The 20,721-nt window shown below is 35.0% G+C and overlaps 1 protein-coding gene and 2 pseudogenes across 1 annotated transcript in view; all 3 read left to right on the top strand.

Annotated features, from left to right (window-relative positions):
• The window catches only part of AGBL4 (AGBL carboxypeptidase 4), a 1,011,660-nt gene that overhangs the window by 74,112 nt on the left and 916,827 nt on the right, over nucleotides 1–20,721 (top strand). The window lies entirely within an intron of this gene.
• Nucleotides 1,106–1,224, top strand: LOC120581297 (uncharacterized; annotated as a pseudogene).
• Nucleotides 18,466–18,584, top strand: LOC120581543 (uncharacterized; annotated as a pseudogene).

The raw sequence follows: 20,721 nt of genomic DNA, 5'->3' as shown, positions 1-20,721 counted from the left end.
ATAATGAGGAAATTTCAGAAAGGAGAAATAGCAGAAGAAAATTTAGCTGTATGAATACATAAAATGCATGCTGTGAGATCCATAAATTTGATATAGGTAGATTACAAATTTAACTATGAGTTTTCTGGCAGCCAGTTCCAAGAGAAAAACAATGTCCATGAGATAAAAATAAACAGGTACTGAAATCTAACAGAAATTCTCCCTATTGGGCTTCCTAAAGCATACTCTGAAATGTGATGAACAGCATCCTCAACAATATCCCTGTAGTTTTTACAGCAATATATTTCATAGGGGTGTATTTTGTAACATCCTTCAATGTAATGCTAATGGGCATTTTTGTTAAAGCAGTTCACTTACCACTTGAAACAATTCATTTGACATATGCAACTTTCATTTTATCTAATTCAAGAATTTGTTTCAGATTTAAAATAGTGAAGTGTGAGGGCTTTTCTCTTACGTGCTAACTCTGAGCTATTGGCTGTGGTTGCCTGGTATGCTTTGTTGAGAAGGATTCTGTAGGTGCATCCGGACTGCTGAGAAGGAGTAAAGTGATTAATAGATCAGTGAATGAATGGGGAGTATTAGTTCATGTGGATGAAGTATATTGCTTTCAGATAAGCCTCCATAAGTATTTTTTTCTTTCAGAGTTGTGTAATATGTAAAGTGCCTAGCACATTGCCCAGCCTTGAGCTGACGGATAATTAATTTTTTCCTTAGGAGAAATAAGGTCTGCAGGTCAAATATGAACTCTCCTATGAATCCTTAATCTGTTTTTCCCCTATACCCCTCTCTGTAAATATTATTTCCCTTGGGAAAATAGCCACACCGCTCTAATTTTATCTCTTTAGAGACATGTGACACTTTTTATAATTTTTTTAAAAAACTTCTTTTGTTCTCTTCTATTAGACTATATCCTACTTTAAGACAGAATCTGAGTCTGATTAATCCCTGCTCTCCCACAGAACTGAGCAGAAAGCTTACAAAGTTAGGCACTAAATTAATAGCGTATTTATTTTTTGAATGAAGTAACTTGAGCAACAAAAAGATGGGGAAAGATTAACTTTCTGATAGCTTTGTGAAAAAGCTATATTTAATTGTTTGCTCTTCGTACAGCCATGCCACCCTGAACGTGCTTGATCTCATCTGATCTTGGAAGCTAAGCAGGGTCGGACCTGGTTAGTACTTGGATGGAAGACCACGTAGGTATACTAGATGCTGTAGGCGTTAAAAAAAAAAAAAATTGTTTGCTCTTCTCTAATCCACCAGCTTCTCTCAAGCCTTCATACTTTGCAGATGCTGTTTTCTCTGTGCTCCAGATCCCTTTCTCTCCCTGGTAAAATGTTAATTTTGATTCAGTCCAGCATTTCTTCTTCTGAGAAACAGTACATCTTGGGCGGGTTTGGCTGTCTTTATCTCTCTATTTACAGGTACCTTTTAGGCTCTTCTGTGATAACCCTTATTGCATTGCAGTCATTTAATTGTCTTACTTTTCCTTTATCATTAAAAGTTCTGTGAAGTCTGGGGTGGTTTCTTATTAATTTTTGTTCTCCAGCACCTAGTGTACTATCAAGAGCTCAATAAATATATGAATAAATGAGAGAGGATAGTCTTCATAAAGAGATTTTAAGATTAATAAAATATTTTTACATTTTAAATGAAAGTTTAACGTTAACAACAACAAAAATATTAGGGAGAGAAGCCAATAAAATTATCGCTTAATTGCTTATTGTTTGCCAGACACTGTGATAAATAATGTATATAGTTTATCTCATTTAATACTCACAAAAACCTTCTGAGGTATTTTATCTCTTTTTGTAGGTGAGGAAACTGATGCTTAGGGATATAAAGCTATTTACCTTGAAGTGCATGACTGACAAACAGTGTAGCTGAATATGAAACTGTGACTGTCCTGGCTCCAAAGGCCATACTTTTAACAATTCCATATACATGTTATCTATTATAGGTCAATTTATGACATATTTATGACATATATTGTTGACAATTACTCCTTAGGTAGTAAGATAAATAGGAAAAGTTTTTGTGATAAAGAAAAATGAAAAAAAAAATGCTACCTGTTTAAAATAAGTGATTTAAAAAAATAAAATAAGTAATTCAAATAAATACTATGTTTGGTTGCCATCATATGCAATTTGAGTACCATCATATGCAATTTGAGTATTGTTTTATGATAGATATGAGTATACGTGTATGGAATATGAGAAGAGCACTGTAATTTATACTTCAAATTAATTGATTATCCTGAGAGATTTAATATGTTTTTTAAATTACTGTTGCAAGGAAGAGGGTCAGTGAAAGAAATTTATGGATCAATTATTTACATACTATTTCAAAATGATGGAAATGAAAACATAAAACTTTTAATTTCTCCAATGGAATTTACATTTACTTATGTAATTTTTAAAAATTAATATTATATTTTCTTTTGAAAGAAATCTTCATTCTTAGCACAGTATGAAAATGTCCCATAAGTACATTAGAAATCAGTTTTTTAGCTTAACGTCTCACCTAAACTTTTCTTATTTTAGATCTCTAAATGGATGATATCCTTTGTTTTTTAACTTTATGAGGAATAATTGACAAATATGCTTGTATATATTTAAAGAGTACAAAGTAAGGATTTGATATAGATATAAATATATTTTAGAATAATTACCAAAATCAAGATAATTAATACATCCTTCACCTCACATAGTTAACATAGTTAACTTTTTTTTGTGTCTGGTGAGAATGCTTAAGATTTATTCTCAGCAACTTTCAAATATATAATACCTTGTTATTAACTTTGGTTACCATGCTGTACAGCACGTCTTCATCTAGACTTGTCTATAGGTTCTGAGACTTGAAATGAAACAACTTGTAGAGAAACCGATTTTACCACAGGCTAATTGATATAAACAAGAGTTAAGTTCCTATGGTATCTCATCAACATGAAACGATGTGATTTGAGAACCCGTTATACGTTAGAGCCTCAGAACTTATTATAACTGAAAATTTGTACCCTTTGACCTGCATCAACTCATTTCCTCTTCCTCCCAGCTTCTGACAATTGTAATTCTCTGTTTCTGTGAAATTAACTTTATTGTAGCATTATTCACAATAGCCAAGATATTGAAATAACCTGAATGTCCTTTGACAGATAAATGGGTAAAGAAAATGTGGTACATACATACAATGGATTATTATTCAGCCATAAAAAGAAGGAAATATTTATGACATTTATGACATATATGACAAATACTTTGCCATTCATGACAATATGGGTGAATCTGGAGGGTATTATCTAAATAAACTTAAAACAAAAAACAAAAACAAAACAAGATGCAACAAAGTATAATACAAAAACACAAGTTTTGGTTTCAGACAGACCTAGAGTCATATATAATCTTTACTCGTTACGTCATGCTGATGATATACTTAAAGTTTACTCATCTGTAAAATTAGGAAAATAAATAACTATATCATATAATTATTATGCAAATTAGGGATGCTATATAAAATAGACATAGCATAACATCTGGCAATCAACTTCAACTGATAATTCTGACACAACTTCTTTCTGCTCCATCCTCAACAATGCCACCAAAGCTAAAATGCAAATCAACTGTTCATATTACTTTATTGCTTAAAATCTTTCATGACTCACTGTGGTCCTCAGGACATAATCCAAATGTTTTTATTTAACAATGTGTTTAACATAAAATCTGATGCAAATTTCCTTCTTATTAATACTATCACTTTATTCCAGAAACATGCCACCTTACAAGGCCATTATCTCTTTTAGAGAAAAAAAAATAGCATATTTTGGAGATAACAGCACAGTTATGAAATATAAAGGGGTATTTCACCAAGTGTATAAATTCTGTTAGAGAAATATTGGTGGCTTTAAATTGTAGGTGAATAATTTAATTTTGTTCTTTGTTTCTGAATTATAATCGAAACAAACTGAACTTCTTTTGTGTTTCATTTAAAAAAAATTCTGACCTCTTTGCTGAATTATATCTAACATACATAGTTATGTATTGCCTTGTATGTTTTTCTCTTTCTTATTTCCTCTGCCTCCTTTTTGGAGAAGAAGTAAAATATTTTATTCCCAAATAACTTTCCCCTAAGAATGATGACCTTTCGTACAGTAACATTCCTGAACCTAAAGACCTGGGAAAGAACAGTTGAAGAAATATGACCGTGTTTATTGAAATCCTGTTTATATACCTCTTCAACTGCTTATTCAAATCAACTGACACGCTGCTTTGAAGGAAACTTCCAGTACACGTGAACAAACTTCCTATATTTTAAAAGTGACATTGCAGCAAAAAGAGGAATGTATCACTTAATTATGGTTGATTGAGTTTGGTTATAGCCCTCCTCTATCCAATAAAGATTTAAGGTACTACTTGCATGATTACAGTATAAGTATATATTAGTTTAAGATCTAAGACATAAATAGTTTTTCAAGTGATAACCAAAAGGTACATTTTCAATTAGAATTTGCTTTTAATTTATTACTACTGCTTCCTACTTATAAAAATTTTAAAATTACATTAATTAGCAAAACGAGAATGTTGTCTGTGTTTTTACTCTTCAGTCTCCATAAAATAGTCATACTTTGATAGTATACTCTAAGTATTGAAAAATCCATACAAATTGTGGGTTGTCATATAGCTTTCAAATAGATTTGCCTTCTGAAGGTATGAGAATATGTTGTGCAGGTCATCTGTTTGCAGCTAGTTTCATTCTCCATTCTTTATATTGCAGGGGACTAACCTCCTGAAAATTATGCTTCCCAGTGTCTAATTATATCTGGATTCCGGCTAGGTTCAGCTAATAGGAGGCACTAGCAGGAGATTGAAAGGCAGGAAGAAGCAAGAAGCCTGGGTAGTTTTACTCCTTTTTGTTTTGGGCAGCATCTCCAGCAGTGGCTATGTCTCCTTCATGGTTTTGCCAGACAGCCCCTTCCTTGTGATCCTGACTTTGTTGGATTGCCCTGGCTCCCAGGATATTGCTGACTCCTGCCTTTGCTCCTCTATGAGTGTTGAGAATTCCTACTGCTGTTAATCTCTGTGTTGCCCCACTCTCACCTGTTTGTCCTTTCAGCTCGTCCAACATTTCTATAACAAGTTTCCTGTAATACCTTCTTTTTATTGAATTACCTGGCATGGGCTCTTTTATTGACTCATCCCTGATTGATTCATGCCTCAATGTTGAAGGCAAGAAATGTTGCTCAGTGATTCCTTGAGTTTCCTATAAATGGTGGGGCTAGATCTTCAATTTACCACTTGCTGCTTCTCATAGCTCAGGACCATAGTAGTTGGGCATGTTTTGCTGAACCTTAATGGAAGCTCTGTTTTAATGGTCAGAGTTAACACTAATGGCTTAAGTCATTGCTGATCTAGTAATTTCCTGAGCTAGGTCATGCTCAGTTGTTTTATGCTAGGTCATGCTCAGTTGTTTTATGTTGGTAAATGAGTTGTGCTCTTGACCAGATTTTTACATTTTAAAATAGAGCTTATGTGTGCAGACTGAAGGGCTGCCCAGATTTTTTTTGGGGGGGAGTCTGGTTTATACAAAAAATTTAAAAACAAACCATAATTATGTAGAAATGTCATAATGTTGTGACAGAATATTTTTGGCCCTCTGCTGAGTTTGTATCCTGTGGCCTACGCTGAAGTCATTAGATATTGTTTGGTTTTGAGAATGTACCCATATGATGTCACTTTACTCTTTGAGTTTACACTTTATTTTGGGAAATTATTGTTTAAATTTTTTTTTTTTTCTTTCAGATAGGGCTGAGCTTTCTTTCAGATAGGGCTGAGCTTTTGAATAAGTGAAAATGTCATCCTCCCCCATCCTCCGCCCCCGCTTTTTTTTGCTTGCTACAGAAAATAAGAAGCATGAAGCATTGTAGTTAGATAGTTCTACAGAACAGAAAGCATTAAATCTTAGCTCTGCCATTCATTAATGCTTACCTTGAGCAGGTCATTTAAACATGGAGCCTGAGTACATCTTTAAAATAGGTATAACAGTATTTACCCTGCAGGGTTGTTGTGTGGATTAGAATTACCAAAAGCCTAGCAGATAGTCAGTGGTCAGTTCTAAAATGTCAAGGAACCCCAGGGAGGGAAGTAATTCATTTTTTTTGTGTATGGATGGGGTGGAATGGAGTGGGGTGAGTGTGGGAGGCCACTGAGGAATATTTTATAGAGGAGATAATACAGGAACTGTACCTTAATATTCTTCCTGGAATGTTCTTCCAGATAGCATGGTTTTCTCCTTTACTTCAGTTCTTTATTCAAATATCTTCTCAGTGAGGTCTATATTAGCTACCCTGTATAAAATTTCAACTCTTTTCCCCCTCATTTCCTAATCCCCTATGTGCTTTATTTTCTCTTTTTAGCAATTACTGCTATCTAACATATTATAAAATTTACTTATTTACTTGTTTTTATTTATTGTCTGTGTCTTCCAATAGAATATAAACTCTATAAAGTTTTTTTTTTCCTTCTGGTGCCCAGAACAATGCCTAGCATATGATAGGTGCTCAATAAATAATGTCGAAAGAATGTATGAGAAGACTAGAACTTTACTAGATGAAATTAGTTATACATTCACGTATTGTATTTTTATAACTATTGACCTCAAATTATAGGATGCAAGGTTGAGGAATTTAGCATGGGCATATTGATTTATAGAAAACAAACACTTATCCAGCAACCTTATTTTTTGAGAGTGTGACTGAGAACTTGGGTGGGAGGGGAGAAACCTTTGACTAGCCAGAATAGTTATTATAAAATACATGCACTAAAGTTCATGCACCTTACTCCTCAGAGGAGATACTTAGAATTTATTTCTTATTTAGACATAAGTTCTAACTATCTTGATAATATGGGTTTTCAGCATAGGAAATCCGTGGACGCGGTGGAGCCTGAGGGGATAGGAATGCTCTTTGGTGAGAAATCAAAGTTGACAAACTGACAAAGGGAGGAGGCAGAAAATATAAAAGTAAACAACAAAATTTAAATACGTAACCTTTAAGATATCTGTTGTTTATCATCAATGTAAGATAAATTATATACAAGATGATTTTAGACTGCCAGTAAAAATAGAAATGTCCCTGTATACCTATTCATTTCATCTTTTTCCTTATAGTCTGGTTTGTGTCCTCACTACTCTAGCAAGATAGTTTTCTGAAAGATTGCCAGGGATTTAATCATGTAATTTAGTGGTCTTATTTTAGCTCTTGATTACTCTGCCCCATAGGACATTTCTAATGATTACTCTTACTTTTTGGAACTCTTATCCCCTGGCAGCATTGACTATACCATCCTTATCCTCTGCCCCCACATCTGACTGACCTGTCTTGCTTTCATCCACACATGACACTTAAGGCATTCTCTAAGATTCAGCTCACCCATGTTTAATCTTTATAATTCTTGAATATACATATAATGATTCACCATCCATCCATCCATCCATCCATCCATCCATTGAGAATTATTATTATTGGAATATACATATAATGATTCACCATCCATCCATTGAGAATATACATATAATGATTCACCATCCATCCATCCATCCATCCATTGAGAATTATTATTATTAAATATCCTGAATCCATTAATTTCTTTCTATCTTCCCCCTTCATTCAAACTACTAACATCTGTCATTAGAAACTACTGTTTCTTTTGCTTTTTTCCATTCATTCCCCTCCTCCCATTATCCATTTTCAACACAGCATCTAAAGTGATCCTTTTAAAACTCAATTTGGGTCCTATTTCTGTCCTATTTAAATTATTGCATTGTCTCCCATCAATGTTAGAATAAAATCCAGATTCCTTATCCTGACTACAGTGGTACATGATTTAGTCCTTGGCTACTTTTTCTGACTTCATCTTTTGCCATTCTCACTCTTCTCAATAATGCTTTAGCCACAGTGACATTTTGCCTGTTCATAGAGCAGACCAGATTTGTTTCTGTTTTAAGCTGTTTGATCCGGCCATTTTTTTCTTCCTGGGATACTCACCCAACGTCTTTACATCTTGACATTCAGATCTCAGCTTACATATTGCTTCCTCAGAAACCTTCTCTGATTAGGTAGTCTAAAGTAGCCACCTAATCACTCTATCATGTCATTCCGTTTTTATTCTCTGTTTATTTACTTATTTATCTGCTTCCCCTTCAATAAAAGTAGTGACTTTGTCTATTTGCTGTATCACCAGAGCCTGACATAGTAGGCATTCAATAATCATTTGTCAAAAGGATGAATGAACAAGTCTGTGGCAGATACTGTGGGAACAGAGATAATAGTAGTAATTTGTACAGCAGTGGTTATTAGCCTTTCCTAGGTTACAAGCATTTTTGAGAATCTGATGAAAATGACTGTGACTTCTATTCCAGTAAAAATGCATTTATGTACACTCAGTAAAAGATTGCTTAAAAATTTAAAATGCTTGATTTCTTGAGTAGTTACTCTTTGTTAGCCACTTTACTAGTATCCCTGCCCTCTTAGAAAGTGTGGAATATACTTTTATTAAGTCATTATCTTTATATGATTATTGGCACATAGTCAATGTACTGGTACAGTGCTTTGCAAAACTATGTGTGGTTAAGAATTTAAAAAAAAATTCTGATGTGATGGTTCTGTGTATGGTTTTGCTCATGCCACATGCAATTCACCACATGAATTTGTCAACATCCAAACGGTTTATATCCTGTTTAACTAGATAAGAACACCAACTGTGAGTTTGAATGGCAAGTAGTTATTAAAGTATCATACTGCACCTATTTTAATAGCAGATCTATGATAAACAACTTTCAAGCCAGCATCAATTTATAGATTATATTTTGACTAGCACTGTCTTGGAAAGTATCATCAGTTTTGAACTCTTTTCAATTCACCAATCCTTTATCTTAATCTAACCGATTATATCTCTAGCTAGATGTTCTATTGTATTTTAAAGTGGACACCCCCCAAAACCAAACTTCTCATGTTCTAACTTCAAACCAGAAGAGCCCTTCGACTTCTTTTTTAATTTAAAAAATTTAAAAAATTTCAATAGTTTGTCATCCAGAGTCGCTTTAAGCCTTTCTTTGCCACTCTACCCAATCACTCATTAAATCCAGGTATTCTAATTCAAATTTTCTTAACCTCTTTTTCATTATCACTCTGCTAAGAAACCTTTCAGACATTTTATTTTTCTAATTACCTCCCACTGTCACAAAATTTTAATGCTACAGATATAATACATATCTTTTTATATGCTGTGGCCCCTCAAAGAGTCACAAATCATTGTAATATCTAAAGTTTCTTTGCCTCTCCAGATATTACCCCTGTTGAGAATACATTACCTATATGATCCTTCTCATATATGCATTTTCATTTTCTTCCTATTACCCAATACCAAATCTGTATTATTTTGATTTTGATCATGATAGTCTCTTTATTTGGGAATTCTTTTCCACATTTCTATTGAAATCAGACCTATCCTTAAGGTCCACACCCAAAGTTACTCTTCTGTGAAGTTTTTTATGATCTACCAGCTGTATATGACTTTTCTCTCTTTTAATTTCCCATTACAACCTTATTGATATTTCTGTTATGTAATATAGATTTGTTGTCTGCAAGTGTAAGTTCCTTGAGGGCAGGAACCAGAATTTTTTTCCTTTTCTTACAATGGTTAGCTTTTTTAAAATTAAATTTATTGGGGTAACATTGGTTAATAAAATTATATAGGTTTTGAGTGTACAATTTGATAATATATCATCTGTTTATTGAATTGTGTGTTGACCACCCAAAGTCAAATCTCCTTCTGTCATTGTGTATTTGACCCCCTTTACTCTTATCTACCCCTTTCCTTCTGGTAACCACTAAACTGTGTTCTGTGTTTATGAGTTTTCGTTTGTCTTGTTTGTTTGTTCTGTGTCTATGAGTTTTCATTTGTCTTGTTTGTTTGTCTTGTTAGTTTTATGTCCCAGATAGATGTGAAATCGCCTTTTCTGCCTGACTTATTCACTTAGCATGATAATCTCAAGATCCATCCATATTATTGCAAATGGCAGTATTTCATCTTATGGCTGAGTAACATTCCTTTATATATCTGTACCACATTTTCTTTATCTATCAAGGGGCATATGTATTTGTATAATATGCAGTTTCCATTTGGACTATTTTTTGCATGCTGGAAATAAATATTTAAATTAATTTTTAATAAAAAAATAAAAAACTTTCCTGTACAGTAAACTTAAATTAGACAGTTTTTAATTTTTATTAATTTTCATAATTATTCCTGAAGAGTATGCCAACATAAGAAAGAAATGGCCAATTCACTTGTCAATTTCACTTATCAAAGAGATATTGAAACAGTTTTACAATGTTATGTAAATGGAGATTTCATTTTTAATATATTAATGCCTAAAGATACTTTATGGGAAATTGTATAGGTAGTGGAGTGTTAAATTTGGAAACAGACAGATTTTGTTGTGAGTTCTAGTTTTACCATTTACTACTTGAGTGACCTTGTTTGAAGTTACTTACTGTATTACTCAAGATTCTCCAGAAAAGAACGGAACCAATAGGATATATATGCGCGCGCGCGCGCGCACGCACGCACACACACGTGTGGGAGAGAGAGACAGAGAGAGAGAGAGAGAGAGAGAGAGAGAGAGAGAGAGAGATTGAAATATTGTTGAAATATTGAGATTTTTAAGGAATTGACTCATGAAATTATGGAGGCTGGTAAATCCAAAATCTGCAGGATGGGCTGGCAAGCTTAAAACTCAGAGAAGAGCTGATACTGAAGTTTTACGAAGGCCATCAGGTTAAAAACCTAGGAAAAATCTTTGTTGATATTGCAGTTCAAGTCAGAAGGTTGTCTTTTAGCTGAATTTCTTCTTGCTTGGGGTAGGTCAGTCTTTTGTTCTGCTTAGGCTTTCAGCTGATAGTGTGAGACCTACCTACATTATGGAGGGTAATCCGTTTTCCTCAGAATGCACTGATTTAAAGGTTAATCTCATCCCAAACATCCGCATGGAAACATCCAGAATAATGTTTGATCACATATTTCAGCACTGTAGCTCAGCCAAGATGATACATAAAATTAGCACTGAGCCTTTCTAAAATCCAGTTTTCTCATTTTAAAATATGTAGAATAATAAACTATCTTATAGAATGGTTGTGAAGATCACATAAGGTAATGTATCAAATGCCTAACACATGGTGGACGCTCCATAAATGTCAACACTAATTCTTCTCTTTCTCCTCCTTTTACTCATCTCTATCTTCTTCTTCCTTTTTCTGTTGTCATGGAATAAAAACTGTAGCAATTCCTAATATTTATATATCATTTTATGACTTACAAAGTGTTTTCACATCTATTATGGCCTCTTATAAATCCTGGACAAAAAGTAGGGCAAGCATTTTGTTCCTATTTTGGGGAAAGAATATTGAGTAAATTATGGTTCAGAGAAGTTATGTGATCTGTTTAACTGCACACAGCTAATAAGTGGCAGAATCCTGAGGTCAGCCCAGACCTACCTAAACTCAAAGCCTGTGCTTATGCACCTTAGTTCACTCTTGGTTTTTCAATTTTGATTACTTGCTGGCTTATTTATGACAACCTGAGCATTGCCAAGTTGAAGTACAAGTAAATAACCAGTCCGATGATCCTATTAGCTTATAAAACAGGAAGTTGAGACCCTTTGAGGTAAGTAGATGGTAATGTACCTGTTACTACTTTATGGAGCTTTAACTCACTCCTCATGCAGGGTTTGAATGTCTGATCTGGGAAAGCTAATTGTGTGTCTTCATAGCATATCTTGTTTCTCATTGACGGAGGCCGATAATTGGATTTTCTAGCAGTTAATGGAGAAAGGCTGACATTAGTGGATTTGGAGAAGTCAGTCCTTTAGGAATAGTCAGGAAAATGTCATAGGCTTGAAATTGGGAGTTAAGTATATGTTTTTAGAAAGATTTTGGCCTGTTTGTATGTAGTTCATACACTCAGCAAGAAATGTCAAATTATTTTAGTTTATTTAAATCTAACTCATCTGATTCTGGGTCTCTATTTCATAGAGAGCTTCACTGAAGCTCTTTCTCATTCCCTAAGGTTACATAAGATTCCAAGAGGCTTATGTGATACTTAGACAATGCTTAGACCCTCCTGATTTTGAAATTTCTGAGCACTATGGCATCCTCACCATCCAAGCCCAGGTAGCTCTTTGAAGGTGGACTGTGTCACTGCAAGCAGGCAAAGGGGATCTTTATGGGGTCTTTGCCTAGATCCAAAGCCCAAGTGCTCAGAGTTCTTCCTTCCTAGATGCCCTGCACAGCCATTCCCTGCTGAGGACTGCTAGGGAGCACCTCTTCCTCCCACCACTCATGAGATCCTTGACTTTCACTTTCCCAATGTGGAGGATGATTTAGCCCCTTCTGTTTCTAATGGAAGTCTCCTCTTTCTATTAGCATAATCCTGGCTAAGGTGAGGAAGAAAACTGTTGGAGGCTACCTTTGCCTTTTTATTGCCTCACACTCAAAATACTTTCTGAGGCAAGAGAATTCAGAGTCTGGAGAAGAGTGTGTGTGTGTGTGTGTGTGTGTGTGTGTGTGTGTGTGTGTAGTGGGAGCCAGTATCCAGTGTGGGGGGAAACAGAATGTGGGATATCATATACAAAACACGAAAACAAATGAACGGCTCGATAAATTATCTTGTAAAACTGTTTACTGTCAGTGTGGTATTTTTTTCCCCTTCACAGATTGGTTTTGCCTAGGAATCAGGAGACTTGACACTTATTATGTATGTAGCCTTGGGCAACTCACTTAACTTCTCCGAGTGTGTGATTTAATCACTAAAATAGAGTAATAAGCCTGTCCTGATAGTTGACAACACTGCTATTACAAGGAAATGGTAGCAGGTAGGGAAAATGTTCTTCGTTAATATACTATAAAATGTAAGGACTTCATCCTTTGTAATTTGTGGTAAGAGAGAAATTTCTCAGTAAGTTTTTAAGTCAAGAAATCCATGTGGTTTTAAAGTAACATAGAACCCCTTGGAAATTATTACAAATAATTTCTACTCACATTGTTTTGGACAAAACATCATATGGCTATGTCTGTTTTCAAGAGGGAAAAAAATAGAATTCTCCCATGTGTTCTGAAAGTGAACAGGGTAAGGACAGTTAGGGAAATATTGAGTATCTATCTATTACACCCCAGATACTACATAAAAAATGTTCTATACCTCATCTCTAATTTTCCTAAGAATTCCATGAAATAGACACTATTTCCTCTGTACTTCAGATGGAAAGCTGAGGTTCAAAATTTAAGTAGCGATTAGTAAATAGCAGAGCCAGGATTTGACCTTTGTCTGACTCAAAGGCCTGATTTCTTTCCACTGGATCACATACTTTCTTTTCTCTGCAGTTTTGTTAGCCACAGATGACTTGGAATGGAAGACTTAAGTTTAGGTTAATAATATTCGATTGGTCAAAAATAATTAATATTTACTGGGCATTAGGAGCTCTGAGCTCATATGTCTGAGTCTTGTTTTTCTCATTCTATATCATGAAGGAAATTGGGCCTGCGTTTTTGGGTTTGGTAGATGATCTCTAAGGTCCTGCAATGTTTAATTTTACGTGTCAACTTGACTGGTCCATGGAGTACCCAGACATTTGGTAAAATATTATTCTGGTTATGGCTGTGAACGTGTTTCTGCATGAGATTAACGTTTGAGTTGATAGACTGAGTAAAGCAGGTTGCCCTCGCTAATGTGTGTGGGCCTTGTGTAATTAGTTGAAAGCTTGAATAGCACAAAAAGGCTGTACCTCTCTTGAGTAAGGGAGAATGCTTCCTGCCTAAGTACTGTGAGCTAGGACATCAATTTTTTCCTGCCTTCAGCTGAACTGAAATATTGACTCTTCCTGGTTTTTGAGCCTGCCTGCATTTGGATTAGAATTACACCATCAGCTCTCCTAGGTCTCCAGCTTGCCAGCTGCAGATCTTGGGAATTGTCAGCCTCCACAATAATGTGAACCAGTTCCTTATAATGAACTTTTTTCTGTATATGCGCGTGTGCATGCGCGTGTGTGCACGCACAATCACACACACACACACATACACACACATTCCCTCCATCCCTCCACTGCCCCCCGCCCCACTCTATTTTTTCAGTTTCTCTGAAGCACCCTGATGAATACAGGCAAAAGCAACTCAGATTGTGTGATTATGAAATTAAACAGTAATAATGAAGAGCTGCTGTTTACAGGAGAGGTTCAGATTCATTTCTCCTTTCAGTCAGTATTTTTTTGAGGATCCCTAATAGAATCTTTACATTGACATTTACACATTTTCTTATCACATGAGTATTAAGTAGTTGTCATCATTAGGAAGATAATTGACCAAATGTTTTTTTCTGAAAATGCTGGCTGCCAGTATGGATCAATGCCATTGCATTTATGGCAACATTTGGCTTACCTTACCTAAAACAAGTCACAGAAAATTAAGAACAGAAAGATTGATCCTTTTCCAAGTTTGATATTTTCTCCTGACAACTATTCTGCAACCCCAGGCATTGATTAATGAATGGAGTATGCACAAAGTGATATCAGCTCACACATGTGACATTACTCAGATGTCTCAAACTCCGGAAAATGCATGTGAATGATTTATGGAATTGATATTAATCTCTTTCCAGTAAATGCATTACTTCAGATACATGGGAAATTGATGTTACTACCCTAATGCCAAATTAATTTCTTTCTTGCTGGATCAGCATTGTAAATGGAATTAGATGTTAACCTTTTATACATCTAAACAGGGTAAAATATCGGAAACAGTTTTATAAGTAAATTTTGGATGCCCATTGCTGAAGGGAAGGGTATGTACTTTTTCTTTGTGTTTTTTTTTTCCTGAGATTTGTGGATCCTGGGATATTGGATGATATTTAAAGTATAACTTGATAGCATTCAGGGATAGAATAATTATAATTGAATCTGAATATTTAATGTAGAACTATAAATAATAGCATAGCAAATGAGAATTACATGTTATTAAAGATCCCTAAAATTCCAAAGAACAAGACTTTTTTTCAAGGGAGATTTTATCCAAGAATTCTCAGTCACTAACAAACATTTTTAACCCATGCATAGGGCATAAAGGAAACTAAAAACTTGTCAGGTAGCCTCTTCTTCTTTCATATATGTCTGAGCCTGCATATTCTAGTCTGTTTTCCCTGTGTTCCCAGCTTACTGTGGCTTTCAGTTGCCATAGCGTTGATTTTTGGCCTGTTCAACATAATCTAGTAAATTCAGTCATATATCAATTCCAAATTATCAATTATCAAAAGAAAAATATTATTGGCTCAGCTTGGGTTTGGTCAGTTGTGGCCAAGGTCAGTGGCCATTGGATATATAATGCTGCCTTTTCAAGGTTGTGGGTAGGACAAATTCTCTAAGAAGGAGCTGTAGAGGGGGAGTGATGGATATCTCTAATATAGTTGGCCTTGCAGGTCTGTTATGGTTCTTTCAGCTTGACACATCTCTATTTTATGGAACTGCTGCCTCCCATACCTTTACCTTTCTCTTCCTGGTTTCCAGCAGTTAGATATACTGCTGATGGGCCTTGCCTTTCATTCCAAGATGCCTCATCCTTAAGCCAGTCTTGGCCAGAGTAGTATCAGAGTTGCTGCCAACTAGACTTTATTATTTCATGTACAAGAGACAAACCCTGGTCACTACTCTATAAGTTATAGCATTTCCTGCATTATTTGCATTGGTATAGTCTGCAGAACTGGGTTCTTTCTTGACAGCTCCTTTTCTGTGCCATAGTCTTACTAGTCACCTAGCTTTGAAGCCTAGAATTAGTATCTCTTTTAGCCTAGGGTATGGCCTTGAATGCTTTCTCTCTTGATGGGAATCTGAGCTGGGAGGCCTAATGTTCACCATGTCTATACTCAAATTTACTTCTCAGCTTTGGCTGAGATCCAGATGTGAATAGACAGATTTCCCAGAATCATTAAGCGGCAAATATGCTTGGCCTGCATTACTGCCTACAGCTTAGACCTTTTAGAACCACATTTAGCTGAAATTATGCCTCAGCATCCTTTGGTTTGGGGGCATTATATATCAACTTTTCAATATTTTTACACCATTTGTTATTTCAGAGAATTTTGATCTCCTAGAACTTCTGCTATTTATTCCGTATTTGCTATCAAAACACTATACCAAGATATTTCTTTGATTATTTTATTTCTATTGGTTTTATATTATATAGGCATAGGTGAGGGATGGGAAGAAGAAGAAAAGATACCCCCGGCATAGTCTTCAGAAAAGCTTAAAGCTCGGTGAAAGATGTAGCATATATTCATCAGTAATACCAGGGAGTGAATCTACCAAGAGAGAGAAGAGGACTGAATCTTCATTAATTAATTACTCAAATATTTATTGTGTTTACCATGTCAGGTTCTCTTCTAGGCAGTGGAGAATCAGAGGTAACTAAGATCAGTTCCTTGATGTCAAAGAGGTCAGAGTAAGTGCACTAAAAAACTACAGGGACTGATGGTGTTCAAGTCACCATTATCTCTCATCTGACTGTTTCTTAAATATATTCTGTATACTCACACCCCAGAGCCTTTGCACTTCTGCCTGCAATGCTCTGCGCCCAATATACTTACATGGTACATTTCTTACTTCATTCAATATAGTACTCTTTTCAGCTTCCCTATCACTCTTACACAATTTATTTTTGTTCTTATCACTTATCATCACTAGCTTTGTTACATATTTATTTTTTAATTTGATTATTATGTCTCCCTCTAGAGTATAAGCTCCATGAGAACAGGATTGTTTCTGTATTGCTGAGTGCTTTATATCCCCAGAACTTAGTACAGTATCTTATACATAATGTGTGCTCAAAAAATACTTGCTGATTAAGTAAGAGAGTGAATAAATTAATGAATCAAGTACAAGTGAGTAGAGTCTGGATAGGGTATGATAGTGTCACCAAAGAGGGAGTGGTTATTTTGACCTGGGAGAAAGGGGTGGTGTTAGGAAATGTGATTTGAGAATGGAAGGGGGTGGGAGTAGACAGTTTTGTCATGTGCTGCTTGTACGTGCCTCTGCAGAAATAAGTTGTTGATAGAATATTTCAGTGTTTATAGTAGAAGAGTATGTTTTAAGCAAGAGGTTTTTTTAAATTAAATTTATTGGGGTGACATTGATTTAATAAAATTATATAGGTTTCAAGTGTAGAATTCTCTTTTTAATGCCTTCTGCCTTCTTTTGAGTAGTCATGAACTTTCCTAATGAGTTGTAGTTTTCTTAAGGTGAGTGAGGGCCAGGGTTTATTTGTGTATCCTCAGAGCCCGACACAGTGGTTGGGAAGTAGATTTTTTAAAATATAAATTAATTATAGTTCCCTTGGAGCTGGAACATTCTAGAACTCTGTGATTCTCTCCTAGCCTGATACTTCTACAGCTATTTTTTAAGGTTCTTGCAGAAGATGAACTTTTTGGTCTATTAAATCTTATAGCTCTGGCTTCTTTCCCATATCTTTTATATGGGAGATTCATATAGCTACTTTTCTCATTGCACTATAATAATTTATTTATGTGCAGGTCCCTTCCATTAGACTTTGAGCTGTTGGAAGACAAGTGCTTCTCTTAGATTCTATTTCCTGTGATGTAGCTTGGTACAGTATATGGCACATTGTAGCTCTGCAGTAAATGTGGAATGAATGAGTAGAAAATTAATGAGAGTACATGTAGAAAATTGACATTTATCAAGAAAACCTATGAGAAAAAAGGATTTGCGTAAAAGGATAAGTGATGGATTTTAAACACCTTAGTGATTATCCCATGCTCCGACACTTCGACAGTTTCCTTAAAGTCGACATTTCTAAAATAACCAGCTAATGTCAGTGTTCATAGATTAAGTAGAGACACCTATGAATGAATTTGCACTCTTTTCTCCTAGGCTTGTACCTGCATGTCAGTGCTCCTTAGGTAGGAAATACATTGATGAATGCATCTATTTCAATGCATGTTGGTAAATTTGGTGTATCATTATTTAAGGATCACAGCTGTCTCCAAATGTACAAGTTCATGCATGCAGCCTGTGGCTCCCACTGTTAACAGTCACAGAGTATAGGTGCTGAAAGAAGTCATGCTCAGAGGAACTCCTATGGATATTTCTCTCTTTCACTCCACCTTGGATGTACTACCCAAACAGAGTTTAGCAAATGTAGTTATGACTGTTTTAGTGTGACTATTTTAGCATTAAGCCAGAATGATTATATATATAAGCAGCACAATGAATGTACTCCTTCAATGTCTATGTCTAAAAGTTCTAAATTTTCTTGAGTTTCAGTTTCCTCATTGAACCTTCGTTCACTCAACAAATATTCATTGACTATTAATTATATGCAAGAATTGCTTATGTACAAGATTTATATACTTAGTATATGGCCATGCCACCCTGAACACGCCCGATCTCGTCTGATCTCGTAAGCTAAGCAGGGTCGGGCCTGGTTAGTACTTGGATGGGAGACCACCTAGGAAAATGTGGTGCTATAGGCGTTAAAAGAAAAAAAAAAAATTTACATACTTAGCAACAAACACAACAAAAGCCAACAAATATTTTTTGAACACGTGCTTTTGTGCCCAGTACCATGGCATATAACACTGTGGAGGCAGCATGGTAGAAGGGCAAGAACATGTATTTTAGAATCAGACAGCTCTGGATTCTAATTTACCTAAGCTTTGTACTAACGCTGCATTTTGATGAAGTGTTTGGATTTCACACTGTTCCACCTTCTCTATTTTCATTTGTTTTAGTTCAGGCTGCCAGGACTATTGCAATAATCTCCAAATTTACCTTCCTTCCTCAGGCCTCTGCCATTTCGATATATCGTATATACTATTTTTTAATTTTTTGTTTCTGTATGTAAAAAGAGTACTTTTGCACAAGTCATTTTCCTGAAGCATAGCTTGAATCACATCACTCCCTACTTTAAGGCTTTCAGTAACTTCCTTCTGCCTTCTGAATGAAATAAAAGTTCTTTAATATGATATTTAAGACCTTTCAATATGGATTCAGCTACTGTTTCTAGTTTTCCTTTAATTCACTCCACTGTATTTATCCAGTGCTGTAGTCAATCTGAAGTATTCATTGTATATTAAACATGTTTTTGCTGTGGTTTTTCTTCATTATTCTCTTAGAAAGGCCTTTGACTCTGTCCTTCCTTGGCCCCTATTCCCACTACCAAATTTTCACCTTTTGATAAAACACTTTATTGTTTAAGACCTATTTCAAATGTCATCTCATCCATAAAACCTTTTCTGAAGTTAATCATCAGGTGTGTAATGTCTCCTTGTACTAAACCAATTATTTGAACTTCTCTCATAGCATATTGAATTCTGCTTTGTAGTTTAGCTACTTTTTCCTAACATATAATAAGCCCTTTAATGGCATAAATTATTTCTTACTCCTCTTTTTAATTCTCTGATGGACTTGAAATAGAATCTAGTACATAGTTGTGAGTTATAGAGTAGAAGGAGCTTTGAAGTCAGATAGACTTGAATTCAAATTCTGTTTCTGCTACTTACTGGTTGTGTGACTTTGCGTAAGTTATTTAGCTGAGCCTCATTTTCCTCATCTAGAAGTAAAATTTACACCTACCTTACAGAGAGGGAAATGGTAAAGATTAAATGATGTAAGATAGGTAAAACATTTGGAACAAAATCAGTTTTATGTTGAATGATAGTTATTATTGGTTTAGAAACAAACTAATATTTTTTATGGAATTGAAGTAGCCAATGGAAAATTAAATAGTTAATATGGGGTGGAAAGGTATAATTGGAGACAGCTAATCTATTTGACAGACATGAATTTGAGAAATCACTGGTGATATACATATATATATAATCTCAAATTTTCTACCATTCTTAAATATTGGCAGAGGGATTTCATTATAACTTCCTAGCATTAGTCATCTGAGATGGACAAGGCTGAATTCTTGATTGTTCATTGCATTCTGTCGGGTTGTGACCATTTCTTCTCCTTTTTTCTGTCTCACATATGAGGGCTTCGAAGCTGATATTAATTTTGCTTTATTAGAGGACATCATTTGGGATTGACCATAAACTATCTGATTAGAGCAGTTAGGCATTGGGGAATAGTTGGGGAAATGGGAAATGTTCCTTTTGTACTTTGGTTTGCAGACCTGTAAGTTCATAGTTCTGATATAATAGTTCTACCAAATCTTGATAGAAACTGCATATCCATAGCACTAGTGTTGTCCAACACATTCTTGGTTTCCTAAGAGTGTCGTTGGATACTATTAGGAAAGAATTTTTAGCATTTTTCCTGTGTAGCTGCAAACCTATTGCAATAAAAATGTAGTGTTCAGTAGTATTATTCCATTGATAGCATATAACTGTTCACATTTATACTGATTGATTTTCTTTAAGTGCCTAGTTGCCTATTAGGTTCAGATTTTTCCATGTTAATTTTTATTTAGTATTTTTCTTTCTGAAAGCAAACAGGGAACAAACCATATATTATCACTGCACGTTTTTTTTTTTTTTTCCCCAGAAGCTAGTGAGAGCTTTAGAATCTATAACAATGAAATAATGTGGAGGTAAATTACCATAATATACAACAGGATTTTATATCCTAGCAATCTTTTATAGACTACTAACTTGAATCATACCC

This window comes from Pteropus medius, unplaced genomic scaffold (genome assembly GCF_902729225.1).
Source record: "Pteropus medius unplaced genomic scaffold, Ma_sr-lr_union100, whole genome shotgun sequence".
NCBI lineage: Eukaryota > Metazoa > Chordata > Mammalia > Chiroptera > Pteropodidae > Pteropus > Pteropus medius.
This window is presented reverse-complemented; position numbering and strand designations above follow the sequence as displayed.